Below are 16,578 nucleotides of genomic sequence, written 5' to 3' on the forward strand. Positions count from 1 at the left end.
TAATAGAAATAAAATGAAATGCAAAACTAATGAAAAACAAAGAAACCATTTTAATTTGAACTATATCTAGCGTAAGCTATTCCAATTATTTTCATTGTTCTTATCGCCGAGGTTAAGCTTTGCGAACTTTCCACTTCTTTTAAAGTATCTGCAATCATTTCAAAACTAAAGCATTCTTCTACATATTATTATTTTTTCAATTTAGTTTTACATATAATTGCGACTTTCGAATTTGTTTTATATGGTTTTGTACAATGAATTTGTGTTAATGCTGTATGCAATTGTTTAAAATACTTATCATGATTTTGGGGCCAGGCACTTATCAAACAAAGTATAATATATTCATACAATATTTGTTCTGATGTATGATGGGTTCTATATATTAAAGATGTGGTTGCGTCAAATTTGAGTTAATTTTAAAAGAAAGTATTTTTCTTTGTCTATCAGTTGATATGTTGTTTGTTGTGTTAGGCAATTTCATTGTCAAGATATTTGAAGATTAAAATCGAAAAAACTCAATCGCGGTAAAAACGCTCAGGCCAAAAAAACATACCCAGATTTGCCCAAAATGATGTATATAGTGAGACAGCCTGTCTCTATCTCTTGTATTCACATCAGCTATTGTGATAAAAGTCTTGTCCTATGCGGCTCTATTGGCATATATTTTATCTTGTATTTGCTCATAATAGCTAGAATGAAATTTTTAAAAACATTAAAAATGACTAATTTGCTAAGTTGAGGTTTGACTGTCTTTCTTTTGAAGTTTGGTATTTCATTAATGGTAATTCAACATGCTGGAATGACAGTTTTTCAACCGCGTTTACCACCATATTTTATTTGTCCAACTTTGCTATCCAGTTCATTTTAGTCCATTTAAACTTTTTTATCGTTTTGCCTGGCAATCAGTGAAATGATAAAAAACATTTAGTTTGCTCAAAAAAGAACTGCCTATGTTTATGTCTGTATTTAAATATCATATTTATCGTTTCTCATTTTTTACATCAAGTCTATTTTTAGCAGAATGCTGAGCAGCTTCGAGAAGCAAAGATTTTGTCAAAAATAATAAGAATAATGATAAGTAATGATGAAGAAATGATAAATAATGAAGAGTAATGATAAAATGTCAAAAAGAGTTTTGTCAAAAATGATAAGCAACAAACACTGCCATATTTTGTAAATGGTTGCACATGAGGTCTGCTTACCAATGATGGCTACAAAACCGTATTGCTTGTGCTCTTCAAGAGTCTCGTAACTTAGCGTCTTGTATGAGAGCCTCATCGTTATCAGGTTTTTTCTTTGCCAATTTAAGGCACCTGTTAGCAAAGATAATATGAGTTCTCATAAACTAATAAACACAGCAGTAATAGTAATAGTAATAATAATAATAATAATATTGTTATTATAATGATAAAGAGACATGAAAGAAAAGACAAGAATGAATATTCCAGAAGAATAAGAAAACTGCTTGAGTCTAGGCTGAATGAAAGGAATATAGCTAAAGCAATGAATGCATGGGCAGTGGCAGCAGCGGGTCACACAGCAGGAATAGTAGATTAGACTGCTGATGAGTTGAAAGAAATTAATAGAAAGACAAAAAATGAACCATGCATTCCACCCAAAAGCGAATGTAGACCAACTGTATATACATCAGCAGAGATGTAGGAGGTAGAAGAATGGTTTCAGTTGAGAAATGTGTGAATATCGAAAAATGCAGTTTGTCAGGAAAATTCCTGTGGACACAGATTCAGTTTTGGATGATTTTGTGAAAGACCAGACAGCTGGAGAGCAGAATAGACCAGACAGCAGGAGAGCAGAAAAGACCAGACAGCAGAAGAGCAGAAAAGAGAAAGGGACACAGAAAGGATTGAGGGATGGAAGAAGTAAAAGAAGAAGGCATGGTCAGTATCTGAGGAATGTAAAAGAAACGGACAACCACTCGTGAAATTGGTTGTAAGCTAGAAGCTAAAGAAGGAGATGGAAGGGTTAATTCTAGCTGCTCAAGATAATGCCCTCCCAATGAAAGATTACAAGGGAAACATCATAAAGGAATTGAGTATTAAAAACTGTATGATGTGTGGTGAGCAGGATGAAACAATGATGCATCTGCTCAGTGAATGTGAGAACTTACAGGGAGAATATAAGAAAAGACACGACCGATAATTGTATGTACCAACTGTGTATCAATTGTATGTACCAACTGTGTATCAATTGTATGTACCAACTGTGTATCAATTGTATGTACCAACTGTGTATCAATTGTATGTACCAACTGTGTATCAATTGTATGTAACAACTGTCTATCAATTGTATGTAACAACTGTCTATCAATTGTACATAACAACTGTCTATCAAATGTATGTAACAATTGTCTCTCAAATGTATGTAACAACAATCTATCAATTGTATATAACAACTGTCTATCAACTGTATGTAACAACTGTCTATTAATTGTATATAACAACTGTCTATTAATTGTATATAACAACTGTCTATTAATTGTATGTAATAACTGTCTATCAATTGTATATAACAACTGTCTATTAATTGTATATAATAACTGTCTATTAATTGTATGTAATAACTGTTTGTCAATTGTATGTAACAACTGTCTATTAATTGTATATAATAACTGTCTATTAATTGTATGTAATAACTGTCTGTCAATTGTATATAACAACTGTCTATCAATTGTATATAACAACTGTCTATTAATTGTATATAATAACTGTCTATTAGTTGTATATAACAACTGTCTATTAATTGTATATAACAACTGTCTATTAATTGTATATAATAACTGTCTATTAATTGTATGTAACAACTGTCTATCAATTGTATGTAACAACTGTCTATCAATTGTACATAACAACTGTCTATCAAATGTATGTAACAATTGTCTATCAAATGTATGTAATAACAATCTATCAATTGTATATAACAACTGTCTATCAACTGTATGTAACAACTGTCTATTAATTGTATGTAATAACTGTCTATTAATTGTATATAATAACTGTCTATTAATTGTATGTAATAACTGTCTATTAATTGTATATAACAACTGTCTATTAATTGTATATAACAACTGTCTATCAATTGTATATAACAACTGTCTAGTAATTGTATATAACAACTGTCTATTAATTGTATATAACAACTGTCTATTAATTGTATATAATAACTGTCTATTAATTGTATGTAATAACTGTTTGTCAATTGTATATAACAACTGTCTATCAATTGTATATAACAACTGTCTATTAATTGTATATAATAACTGTCTATTAGTTGTATATAACAACTGTCTATTAATTGTATGTAACAACTGTCTATTAATTTTATATAATAACTGTCTATTAGTTGTATATAACAACTGTCTATTAATTGTATGTAACAACTGTCTATTAATTTTATATAACATCTAAAATTGTGTACTTCTCCAAAGGACTTACAGGTCTTACAACGGACAACAACTAGCATTAGGAAATACTAGCTTGTTACTTTTAAGGCATAAATAAATAGCATTTGATGCATTTGAACAGTTACCATTGCCAAATGTCACGCTAGCAATATGCTCATTTGGGGCTTGGAAAATTGCAGATTGAGAGTCGTAGTGAACCTCTTTACATGGAATTAGACAGTTGCATTTCTCTCTCACAGCAAATGTCATATATTCAGACCAGTCTGCAAAAAAATATTCATAGACAAAAATTATTAAATTGAATAAATAATTTACAATCTACAATTATTTTGTGTTAAAATAACGTATATAAATTAAGTTTAGAAAGCCTGTTTGAGAATTCCATTAGTAAATTCTGTCTATATTTTGTGTCTATAAGTTCTATTTATAAACCCTGTCTATAAATTGTGTCAATAAGTTTTGTAACTTATATGTGTCAACATAACCTCATTGCCTTCAACTTAAATAGATTACATATTTGTATAAAGCATACAATACACATCGACATAATCTATATATATATATATATATATATATATATATATATATATATATATATATATATATATATATATATATATATATATACATAGTAATAGCTATATAGTAATAGTGAATTTTAGTAAAATTTAGTAATATACTAATACTAAATATATATGTTACTATATATATTTAGCTATTTATGAATACGCATTTGATCGGTGTGTAAGTGAGACTATTAATCGATGAGAAATTAAAACTAGCAGAAGAGGTAAATGAACAGTTCAAATATATATAATATATGCCTAAAGAGTGTTAAATGGAAGAAATGGAATAGCCAACTGTAAATATGCTTACCGACAACTTTGGTGCACTCTATAGCTACTTTGGGGGAGCAAATTTCAATTCCTGGAACAGCTATAACATAGATGTGAGTTAGTGTTAGTAGAAGGCAACAGTATGGTCAACTGTTTAATCAACTACTAGTCTAAAAAGAACTGTTGTCAAGCAGTTGGCTCTTGTTCAAATTCAACTAGTAAACAACGACACTTCTCATTCCAACCAAAACATACTAACTTTTCTGGTATATTGTAAAAAACGTTTGTTGGTTCGGAAAAAAGGACATTCCAAAACAAGGATGCCTTCAGTTTATGAGATAAATGATAGTAACTAAATAATACATTATTTCAATGTATCTTTTAGGAACTACAGAGAAAAGTTAACTTGGTCGCTACATACCAACACTTTCCATTGGTCTACAGCCACACTTGTAGTTTATATATTTGGTGCCGCATTCTCGTATGCATCCGCTGTAGGTATAAGTTGGATAGACGGTCAGGGGGTTAGGGTTGTTGTCTGTATCATAGCAGTTGGCTGTGTTGTTATCTGCTGGAGGGGGTTGGCGAAAAAACTGCAGTAGATAGCACTTGAACTTAGCTTATGCATGACCTCAAATCAGCATTCATACATTCAGTTTCTATGAAGTGATGGGAGGTCACTGGCTATGACACGAATCCAACAGTTTCTATGAAATGATGGGAGGTCACTGACACTAATCCAACAGTTTTCATGAAGTGATGGGAGGTCACTGGCTCGTGACACTATATATTATATCCTGTTATTATATGTTTTATATCCTGTTATTATATATATTGTATCTTGTTATTATATATATTATATCCTCTTATTATACATAGATTATATCCTGTTATTATATATAATATATCCTCTTATTATATATATTATATCATGTTATTATCCTGTTATTATGTATATTATATCCTCTTATTATATATATTATATCCTGTTATTATATGTATTATATCCTGTTATTATATAGATTATATCCTGTTATTGTATGTATTATATCCTGTTATTATATGTATTATTTCCTGTTATTATATATATTATATCCTGTTATTATATATATATATATTATATTCTGTTATTATATGCATTATATCCTGTTATTATATATATATATATATATTATATCCTGTTATGATATGTATTATATCCTGCTATTATATGTATTATATCCCATTATTATATGGATTATATCCTGGTATTATATATAATATATCCAGTTATTATATATATTATATCCTGTTATTATATGCATTATATCCTGTTATTATATGTATTATATCCTGTTATTATATGTATTATATCCTGCTATTATATGTATTATATTCTGTTATTATATGGACTATATCCTGTTATTATATATAATATATCCTGTTATTATATATATTATATCCTGTTATATATTATATCATGTTATTATATGTATTATAACCTGTTATTATATATATTATATCCTGTTATTATATGTATTATATCCTGTTATTATATGTATTATACCCTGTTATTATATATATCATATCCTGTTATTATATATATTATATCCTGTTATTATATGTATTATTTACTGTTATTATATATATTATATCTTGTTATTATATGTATTATATCCTGTTATTATATGTATTATATCATGTTATTATATATATTATGTCCTGTTATTATATACATTATATCTTGTTATTATATAGATTATACCCTGCTATTATATGTATTATATTCTGTTATTATATATATTATATCCTGTTATTATATAGATTATACCCTGTTATATACATTATATCTTGTTATTATATAGATTATATCCTGTTATTATATATATTATATCCTGTTTTTATATATATTATTTCCTGTTATTATATATATTATATGCTGTTATTATATATTTTATTTCCTGTTGTTGTATATATGTTATATCCCGGAATCGGTCTCATTCAGAATCCTCCTTAAATTCACCCAATTCTTATCAAGCATTTAGTTTTTAGTCATTTTAGTTATTTAGTCTTATTTAGACTAGGCCAACACATTATATTATATATTATATTATATATTCTATATTATATTATATTGTAAATAGGTGTTTATCAATTGTAGTTTGATATTTATATATTTGACTTTTATATTTAGCTAGCATGTTTGAGCTGGCTGACACCTACTTTTGTTATTTCCGCACTACCTAAAAAGTAGACAATTGACGTTTTGCCCATTTTTTAGGGTGACGGGTTTCCCAGCAGCTATATCAACCACCGAAGTTTTATACAACACGTAATATTTAAAAAAATTGATTGTCTAACTTGAAGCTCACTATATGAAAATGCAAATACTCTAAAACTTCAAATCATGAAAAAGTGTTTTGTACAGTTAAATTAAACTAAAAATTATAGTACAAGAGTAAAAGTGAAATAATTAGCAAGTTGTGGTGAGATAAAGTCTGTTCTATTACAATGACTGCAATGAAAAATGATTTGATATTGATACAATTATTACAAACTGAGAACAAAATTCTTGAGTATGTAGAATTAATAACAACCATAAATACATGGAAGTGTGTGTATAAAAAAGGTTGCTGTTGCAGAAGCTATTCATCAAAATTTTGAATACAATGGTTCTGGTACAAATTTAAAAATGAGATATTAGAGTTAAATACATATATAGCTGAAGAGCACGAGGGTAAACAATGTTTTTTGCTTAATTGAGCTAAGAGAGAATGTATAGGCCATTTTAATACCTGCTCAAGATAATGCAGCATCCAACTGTTCAAGTGAAAAGCAAAGCTTTAGGTGCTACCACCTTGCTTTTCACATGAAGAGATGCGCAAAACTACCGGAGCTCATGAGCCATATCCAGCCTGTTGTTCTTTTTAATCTGGCTCGCGAAAGATTACCACAGGAATTAGGATTTGATATGAATGATTGCATTTATTTTTAACCTTTAACGTACTAATCTTCAGGCTAATCCAATTTTTAGCCGCGAATGTTTTTGATAGACCTTTTTAAAATCCTTTAATTTATATATAGGTTTGTGTTATAGCAACAAACTATTGATTTTAGCAATTACGACACAATTTACTGTATTTCTACAATCAGCCAATCAGCATGCATTTTAAAGCTGCTTTATTTCTGCTTAGCAAGCAGCAAGCTCTGCAGATAAAAGCTTTTTACATTTTGTGGCAAATATTCATTAAAGATGTAAAAAAATTCCTGCTTTCCTAAAAAAGGTTAGTCGGGCTCTTTAAAATTTGTTCACCTTTATCCTTTAAATACGGTAGCTAACCCAACGGCTGTTGAAAACTGGGCTTTTGATAGATTGAAACTGTTGTAGTTTTCATGTAACTCTCTTTTATTGCACCTAGACAGGCAGATTTTGCTGCAAACTGTAGCAAACACAACTACATGTATGTGCAATGTGTTTTATTGCAACATTGGTGAATCTTTATATATATTTCTCAGTTTGTGTCCTTCTTTATGCTCGGCTATAGCTACTAAACACTTTGAATGGAGAATCTGTATAGCAGAAGATTTGACCTCAGACCATCGCATTCACCAGTCCAATCTTTTACCAATTACCCTAGGACACTTATGTATTCTCGGCATCTAACTTTCGCGTTTTCGCGGTGTCATCCTCTCGCGAAAGTTTCCTGTGCGAAACTAAACTATCATAACAAACGAGCGAAAAAGCGAAACTAAATAGCTTTGTTCATTGATACTGTATAATTGAATTTTATAACAACATTTATTTTAATGTTTTTAACGACCACTATAGCATCGTTAAAATATAAACCGACAAAATGTAAGCCACACAAGCTTCATGAATTCATTAGTCGGTGTATATCGTTATATCGGTGCAGATACGCTACTGCTCTCCGTTATGGCGCAACGTCATGGAGACTGGTAGCGTAATTTTATGCGTGCTCAATCGTGTGAGCAGGTAGTTAGCTCTTATTAGCAAGCTTGCGCAAATTAGCCATTGACAATTTGCCAAGCTAATTGCAAGTGACAGGCAACTACATTACCACTCATTGTTTATAAGCTGATTTTTAATACCTGTGCAATTCTGAGCATTTTGCTTGTATAACTATGTATAAATATATATTCTTATGAAAAGCAATCAAAAACTCAAAAATCGATTAAGTACAATTTGCTAGAAGCTGCAGATTTTGAGTAGGTTCAACTGAAATAAAACCTAAGAGTTGCTGACAGAGATGACAGTTAAAATCGCTATAAACAAGACTGGCAAGTAGTAAACATATCTGGTTCCCAAGTCAGCCAGGCTGAAGGAGAGTTACCTGAGATGAGCAAACTGATGGAGGCACTAAACTGGTGGAAGCACTAAACTGGTGGAGGCACTAAACTGGTGGAGGCACTAAACTGGTGGAGGCACTAAACTGGTGGATGCACTAAACTGGTGGAGGCACTATACTTATGGAGGCACTAAACTGGTGGAGGCACTAAACTGATGGAGGCACTAAACTGGTGGAGGCACTAAACTGGTGGAGGCACTAAACTGGCGGAGGCATTAAACTGGTAGAGGCACTAAACGGTAATGTAACAAATCTTAGTATCTGACCATACTAAATATTTTAAATCAAGCGGTACAGCTTTACATCTTGTATATTCACAAAGCCCAAAAATGTGTTCGAAGGTCAAGTCGAATTTAAAAAAAATTAATATTTCCATACTCCCGTCGTAAAATATAATTTTAGTTATATGTTAAACAAAAGCAAAATATATCAGTCTGTAGACGCTTTTCTCAGCTTTCCAAAGCATATTTAACTAAAACTCTATGACGAATTTGAGGGAAGTTGCACCAGCTTTCATGCAACCAAATTTTACTACAAACCAGCTTGGTAGTCTGGCCTAGCCCATCTGTCAAATTTTAAAAGTCAATGTGGCCTCCATGACAAAAAAGTTTGCCCGCCCCTGTGTTAGTAGTTGAGCGTTGACAGTTTTTAGTGATTGACCTTGAGATTTATTGATAGTCAATGCAAATGAAAGTCATACAGGGACAAGTCAAACAACACAATGCATATGAAAGTCATACAGTGACAAGTCAAACAACACAAATGAATATAACAAATAAATAACAAAAATGATGAATGTAAGACTTGAAAATTTCAACAGAAAAAAACATAAAAGGCAATATTATTCAATAATAAAAAGTACATAATGTAGTTAGATACCTTAAAAAAGAAATACTGTACTTTTTGCTTAACAAAAAGTGATAATAGAACTCTGATATGCCTAGCCAATGCATTGCGAAAACAATGCCGAACCAATATTTGAATAACCATTAGTCTTTTTGCAGTTAACGTATTTTAACAATTATCGCTATTCACTGAACACAACAAAAATACAAACACTTCATTTTATAAATATAGATGTGAGATTATATGCAATTATAAGAGAATGTATGAGATTATATGTAAATACGTAGAAACTAGATGAATGCCTAGCATTGCAAGGGTAATAAGGAACAGCTTATAAACAGTCGCAGATAATGTATATGTAGTTACTATTGGCTAACATATTTGCCCAATGAATTTGACTAACTCACGCTAGTAACTTAAGCTAGTCTTAATCTTTACTATAATATGAGCTTTGAAGCCATGCAGCTTGTAATTATTACGTTACTTGTCATGGCCTCTCACACAATCATGATCTTTAAACTTGCTAGTAGTATCTAATAGCCTTTTTTACAAGTGCTTTAATTGTGCGTATTTTAACTGGTGCAATGAGTATGTCCACAATTAATTATTAGTGTGGCCATTTGGATAATATGGATATACTAGCTGTACTACCTGGCATTGCCCGAGTAACAAAAACATCTTTGGAAAGAAAATTGATTTGTAGTTAACATATAAAAAACATTTGCCATTCTAACTTTCCAACTACATATCATGAGAACAATGTTTTGTGTAGTTGAAATGAATTAAGAGAGAAAATGAAAACAACTAACTGTAAAGGTTTTCAAACTTTGTCAAACAACTGTAACTTTTAATTGTGTGTGTTAAAACAATGTTTTGTGTGCGTGTGTGTTAACACCCTTCTACGCAAGTATTGTTATTATTAATTCAACATGTGTAGGATTTTTATTTTGTTTTCTCAGTTCGTATTAATTGCATCATTACCAAATCATCTTTAATATGGATCACACACGCACTCACACACACACACGTACACGCATGCATGCACATACGCGCAAACGCACACAAATACAGTGTCCAAATACTGCGATTTAGCAATTGAACCTTACGAAAAACTGGAAATAGAAGCTCACGGAAACGCAAAAAAGCATCGTGCTTCATAAAGTTAATAGAATTCATAGATTTTCAAATAATACGTCATTTAGCCTGTGCATGTACTATATGATATATGATAAAGTCTTTGATCAGTATGCTTCGCATAGCTCAGTGGTAGAGCGTGTGGTTAGAAAACCTGTGGTCGCAATCTCTGTGAGTTCAAATTCATCAGAATTTGGAATTTTAATTCCAAGATTTTTATAGCTTTAGCTGGCCATACCGAAGGACAGACAGAAGACAGATGACAAAATATGAGAAATACATATACAGATGAATGTAAATTCATAATATGCATCTTTAGAGAACTTAAGGTTTCAAGTTCAAATCTGGTGCGAAGCGGATTTTTTTGTCCTAAAACTTTATCACTATTACTAAATATATAGACAAAAAACAACTAACAACAAACACTTAGATTTATATAGACATACTCCATGTGCTACCCGGCGCTGCCCAAGTATTCAAAATCGGCTTATAAACAATGAGAGGTAATGAGAGTTGCCTGCCACTTGCTATTAGCCTAGCATAATGCCAGTGGACAATTTTAGTAAGCTAACTAATGACAATCACATACTTAGGCAATCACCCTGCGTGGTATGCAAAGCCGTTGGGTATGTGCTCCCATATAGCGACTTTTATCGGCAACCTATCAGCTCATTCTTCGTGGCCTATTAGGTAGAGCGTTTGAGTAGCTTGTGGTAGGGTTTGAGATCGAATCCTCTTCGGTACGGATTCTTTATTCCAAGATTTTAATAGTTATAGCCGGAATGCGTACATACGGACATACATGTACTTTGAGAAATATGTATATAGATATACATTGTATATAGTTGTGTGAAATTATAAATAATAATAATATGCAAATATATGAAAGTGCGTGCTAACCCAAAAAAGGATGCACACCATAAATAATGAACTTGTGACATACCTTCCTTTGAGTGATAAGGATGTCTGCACTGGTCCCAGGAGTGATTCCAATAGTTCCATGCACTTCCATTAGAGGCACATCTCCTGGCTCCAGCAAGGCTATCTTTAATCAACAAAAAAAGTTGTCAGCCTTTTCAGAGGATTTGATGAATGTAGACAAATCAAAACAAACCATGTTTTGGAGACATTTTGAGCACACCTGTGGCATATATGCCTCCGGTGGCTTGAATGTGTTCATCGTAAAGACAATGATAATACAGGTGTGCTATTTATGTGGTGTTGACATACTGAGTCTGTATCAGTCAAATGTTGAATTACATTTACAATTTTAGTTGCAATTTTTGATTCTTTTTTAACTATGAAACATGTTTCATAGTAAAAAAAGAAATCAATGAACAACCCTAATAACGTAGTTGCAGTACACGATATGACATTTTGCGTCTACCATTACCACATGTACAATTATTCTTTGGAAACATGATTGTGGTGTTTTCCTTGCAGTTTAATACATACAACTGTTTTATAGAATCCATCTTCTGTTTTATCTACAAGTTCCAACTACAGTACAATACTACCCATACTACTGTAAAGGATTTCACAACCCTTTACTTTTCCCAAGACCAGTGAGGCAAACAAAAACATCGAGTGTTTATCTAAGAGAACATGTGTATTTAATAATGAAACCATGTAGGAAACGTATGCATACAACTGCCAACAACAATCAGTCAGTCCCTTATACATATAGATATATATCCCTTTCTTCGATAGGCCCCACCCCTTTTATTAGCCTCTTTGGGATCGCTCCTGGTCCTCTGAGCTTACTGACTTCTGAGCCTTCTGTCGTAACAGGATGGCTCGGCCTGGCTGTGTCAGTGCTCGAGGAGTTGGCCACTCTGTCTCTGGCCAAAGCGTTCTGGTGTAACACTACAAGCTTCAGAGCCACCTACACTCCAGCTACACTCCCACTTACACTACCACCTACACTCCAACTACACTACCAGCTACACTACCAACTACACTACCAACTACACTACCAACTACACTACCAGGTACACTACCACCTACACTACCAACTACACTACCAACTACACTACCGACTACACTACCAACTACACTACCAACAACACCACCAACTACACTACCAACTACACTCCAGCTACACTACCACCTACACTACCAACTACACTACCAACAACACCACCAACTACACTACCAACTACACTACCAGGTACACTACCAACTACACTACCGACTACACTCCAGCTACACTACCAACTACACTACCAACTACACTACCAGGTACACTACCAACTACACTACCAACTACACTACCAGGTACACTACCAACTACACTACCAACTACACTACCAACTACGCTATCAACGTCCCTACCGAGGGCTATTCTTTCGGTCAAAATGGTGTCTGGTTGCCCTCTTCATTTCTCTCAGTCATCTTGGAGAGGTCAAGCCGATCTCCTTTTGTCATTTCAGTGATCCATTCGAACTGGCTCCTTTCAGCCCTGGGCTCGTTTATTTACCGCCACACTCTCTTCCCCAGTAGAGGCCATGGTGGATCTTAAACTCATACTATCCAAGTCTCAGGTTCTGTGCTTGAAACAACGAACCTCCTGTTCGGCAACTACCCAGTTTGCATTTACAGGTTTCCAAGCCCTAATCAAGTCAGTAGTGCATTGGGCCAGCTCCTGCCAGTGGTGATTAATCTTGAGAAGCTTTTGAGCTGGCCTTATGCTTGTCCGTTCTGACTGGCTTGACTGTTGTTTTCTTTTAGAGTCGGTGAACCATAGTCAAGGTGGGTGTACACGGTTTAATTGAGAATCCTCAGGGCTACCCTTTTACTTCCAGGAAGGCTGACCACTTGGCCTCATTCACATTGTAGACAGTGTTTCTGCATCCGCAACCATTATGTGCTCTCCGATGCTACATAATTTGGTCACCAGTGAGGACACATACTGCCACTGTCAAGGACACACAAAGATGGCTAAGCGCTGAGAAACGTGCTATCAGCTCTTCCTCACACCTGTGGTGGAACCATATAATCCACAAGTGTCAGATTGGTCTCACAGGGCCTGCTTAATCTTGTCCCAATTCTCTTGTGTTATAAACTGTTTGGTTTTAATTAAAGTTTTTCCTGCCTGCTGGGTCGAGTACTTGTTGCAACTTCCAGCTTACTAATTTACTCACACTTGGCTAGTCGATGGCTTCTCTCAGATCTTTACCCTTACAAGACACGGTAGCAGCTGATTTTGGTCAGTTAGTTGCGCAGGTCCAGGAGTTGACAAGATGTGACTCAAAGCAAGTTTTTTTGCCACTAGAAGCAGGGTCGCTCATGAAAACAGCCTTGACAAAAGGCTTATCATCTCCCTTTTCTTGTTCAATAGAGGACACCCACTGCCTAATCCAAGTCTGTCGTGTCCATGCTTTGACTCATGGCCACAGGCTCCTCATCCAAATGTAGGAGGCTTCTAAACACTTCTTTTCTCCTGCCTTCAAGAGCCTCAGCTGACTTTCACTTCTTTTAAAGAATTGTTAGGCTTACTTTGCTAACACGCCATGGTGTCAGGTTCGGAGGATTGTAAAATGCTCAGTGACGTAGCATCATTAATAAGCAGTAGTTGCTCTTCAGCGCTCCAATGTGAAGATGGCCATTTCACAGTTAAAGTTTAAGCTCGGTGCCTTTTTTTGGTCTGATATCACTCTGCCATGCAGTGACTTCTGTGTACAGTCACACCCATTCCCTATACCGATTCGACATTTTAGTGTTTTAGCTGGTTGACGGCTGTTTGTTCCTACTGACCTCTGAGACTAGTTTTCCTTGATTCCAAGACCAGGCTTGTGTTGTCTGAAATGGCAAGATTGTTGCTATTTATTTTACTTTTCCAAAGTTTTTAAAAGGGTCTCCTTGTCTTGGCTCACAGATTTTCAAGGCACCTGTTTTAGCCAGGGCAACTCCAACCTGCTCTCTGGCCAAAACTCTGACTTTACTCTGGCACCTTTTAAGTTAGAACCTTTAGGCGGCTCTATTGTGGCTAAAGCTTGTCCCTACTCTTTGGGCATAAATGGTAAGATTTCAGCCGGCTTTCATTTTGGATCAAGGATTGACTCTGCCGTTCTACTAAATATGTGTGGGTTGATCAAACCTTTATCATCGGTATAGCTCCACAAATCTGGCTTACAATTTAGGGTTATCTCCCTTCTTTCACCGTTTGTTCACCATCCATACCCAGTCTTCAAGGGGGTAAAAGGATGGCTCCTCCCAGTCATCCTGTCTCATTACTATCAGCGTATTTCTGAGGGTGGTGTGCACTGCTTCCAGCTTTTGGAGTAGTTCCACCACACACTCATGTGTCATTTGAGCTTTTGTGAGTGGGGTGGTATTCCAGCTAGTCTTACAGTCGCAGTTCCCATTTGAGTATCAACATGTTTGCCGTTTTTCCTGTTGCCGAGTGTAATGTACCTCAGTATGCCCTCATCAGCTAGAGAAGCAACTTATTCCATTCTTAATAGCCTCTGGTTAGGAGCAGTGTACTGAGTGAATCCCCAGTTGCTAATTGTTGCGCTGTACTACTCTATCAGTTTGATGGTGTATTGGGTGGTGTGCAAATTTTCCCCATCTCATAGCTGACACAGCTTGGTCATTAATTGACACTGAGCATGGTGGTCTCTCATACAGCCAGCGGGCAAACTACACACCATCAAGGCTAGTTGCGGGTGATGTCAGAGTTTTTATCAATTCAGCTGTATTCAGAAAACTGCCGCATTTTGTATAGTTGTTGGAGCTACTGACCCTCCAGCTCCAGTTGCTCCCTTGTTAGTTGCTTTCCTCTGGAAAGCTTTGGCCAGGGGGCAGGGACCCATGGGCAGCATGTATGCCAGCTTCATGTCAATGTTGTCTTGAGTCTGCACTCAAGCCTTGTCACAAAGTCCCAGGCTGGAGTGTAGGTGGCATCCATCGACCTTGTGCCAACCTGTCTGGCTGCAGCATCGACAGCGAGTTAGCCTACATGACTGGCCACCTCATGCATGTTCCTGGCAACTCTGACACGGCTGTCAGGTATTCCTCAAGTTCACGCAATGAAGCCTGACTTTACAGTGCACATTTCTTTTGAGTAAATCCGCAATTCTTCGACTTGATGATTTCACACTGCTAACAGTTTTTGCAAGTCTGTCGCTTAGCCCATTGGCATTTTCTTTGCGCAACCCGACTCCATATATATTGGAACTCTGCCAAAATTTCTTCTTCCTTCCCCCTGCAAAGCCAGTACAGTGAAGCATAGATGGTTTAAAATAGGAACTCAAGACTGCTTCATGGCCTTGACTACAGCCAGCAACTCCCTCCTTGTGATGCAGCAGTTCTTTTTGAGCAGGTGCCAAGGTTTTGCTAAAGTATGCAATCACCCACTTCACTCCATCCCAGACCTGAGACAGTACTGCCTTTACTCCACATTCACTCACATCTGTATCCAATATATACGGCCGACTCGGATTGAGGTATTTCAAGATGGGTGCAGAAAAGATGCACTCTTTCTGAGCTTCAAAAGCAGCCTGTTTTTTTCTCTCTTTATATCTACTTTTCACTTTTCCTTGTCAGCTTGTGCCAATGCTATGTCACAGTAGTGAAGCTCAAGATGCACTAATGGTAGTAACCCATCATGCCCAAGACGCCCTGCAGCTTCCTGAGCTCTCTGAGGATTGGCTCTTCACAGACCACCCTAGTCTACTCAGGGTCAGTAACCATCCCTTCAGCGGTTACCCCATGACACTTGGCTGACTCGATCCTGGCTCTTTTTTGCTGCTGGAACACTTTTTCCAGACGATGTAGATGAGTATCAAAATCTAGCGCAATGACTATGATGTTTATCAGGTAGAGGAGCAGTCTTCGCCAAAGTAAACTGTGCAATATTTACTCCATCAGCTTCTAGAAGGTGGCTGGTGTGGAAGCGAGTTCAAATTGTAAGACTTTTTACTTCCATGACCCAAAGTAGGTTACGAACACTGACTTCTCCTGAGCTTCAACATCTAGCTACATGATGCTA

The 16,578-nt window shown here is 35.1% G+C and overlaps 1 protein-coding gene across 1 annotated transcript in view; it reads left to right on the forward strand.

Annotated features, from left to right (window-relative positions):
• Window positions 1-16,578, forward strand: part of LOC137405732 (uncharacterized) — a 215,139-nt gene that overhangs the window by 139,662 nt on the left and 58,899 nt on the right. The gene's annotated exons all lie outside the window — the stretch shown is intronic.

Source organism: Watersipora subatra, chromosome 10 (assembly GCF_963576615.1).
Source record: "Watersipora subatra chromosome 10, tzWatSuba1.1, whole genome shotgun sequence".
Classification (NCBI taxonomy): domain Eukaryota; kingdom Metazoa; phylum Bryozoa; class Gymnolaemata; order Cheilostomatida; family Watersiporidae; genus Watersipora; species Watersipora subatra.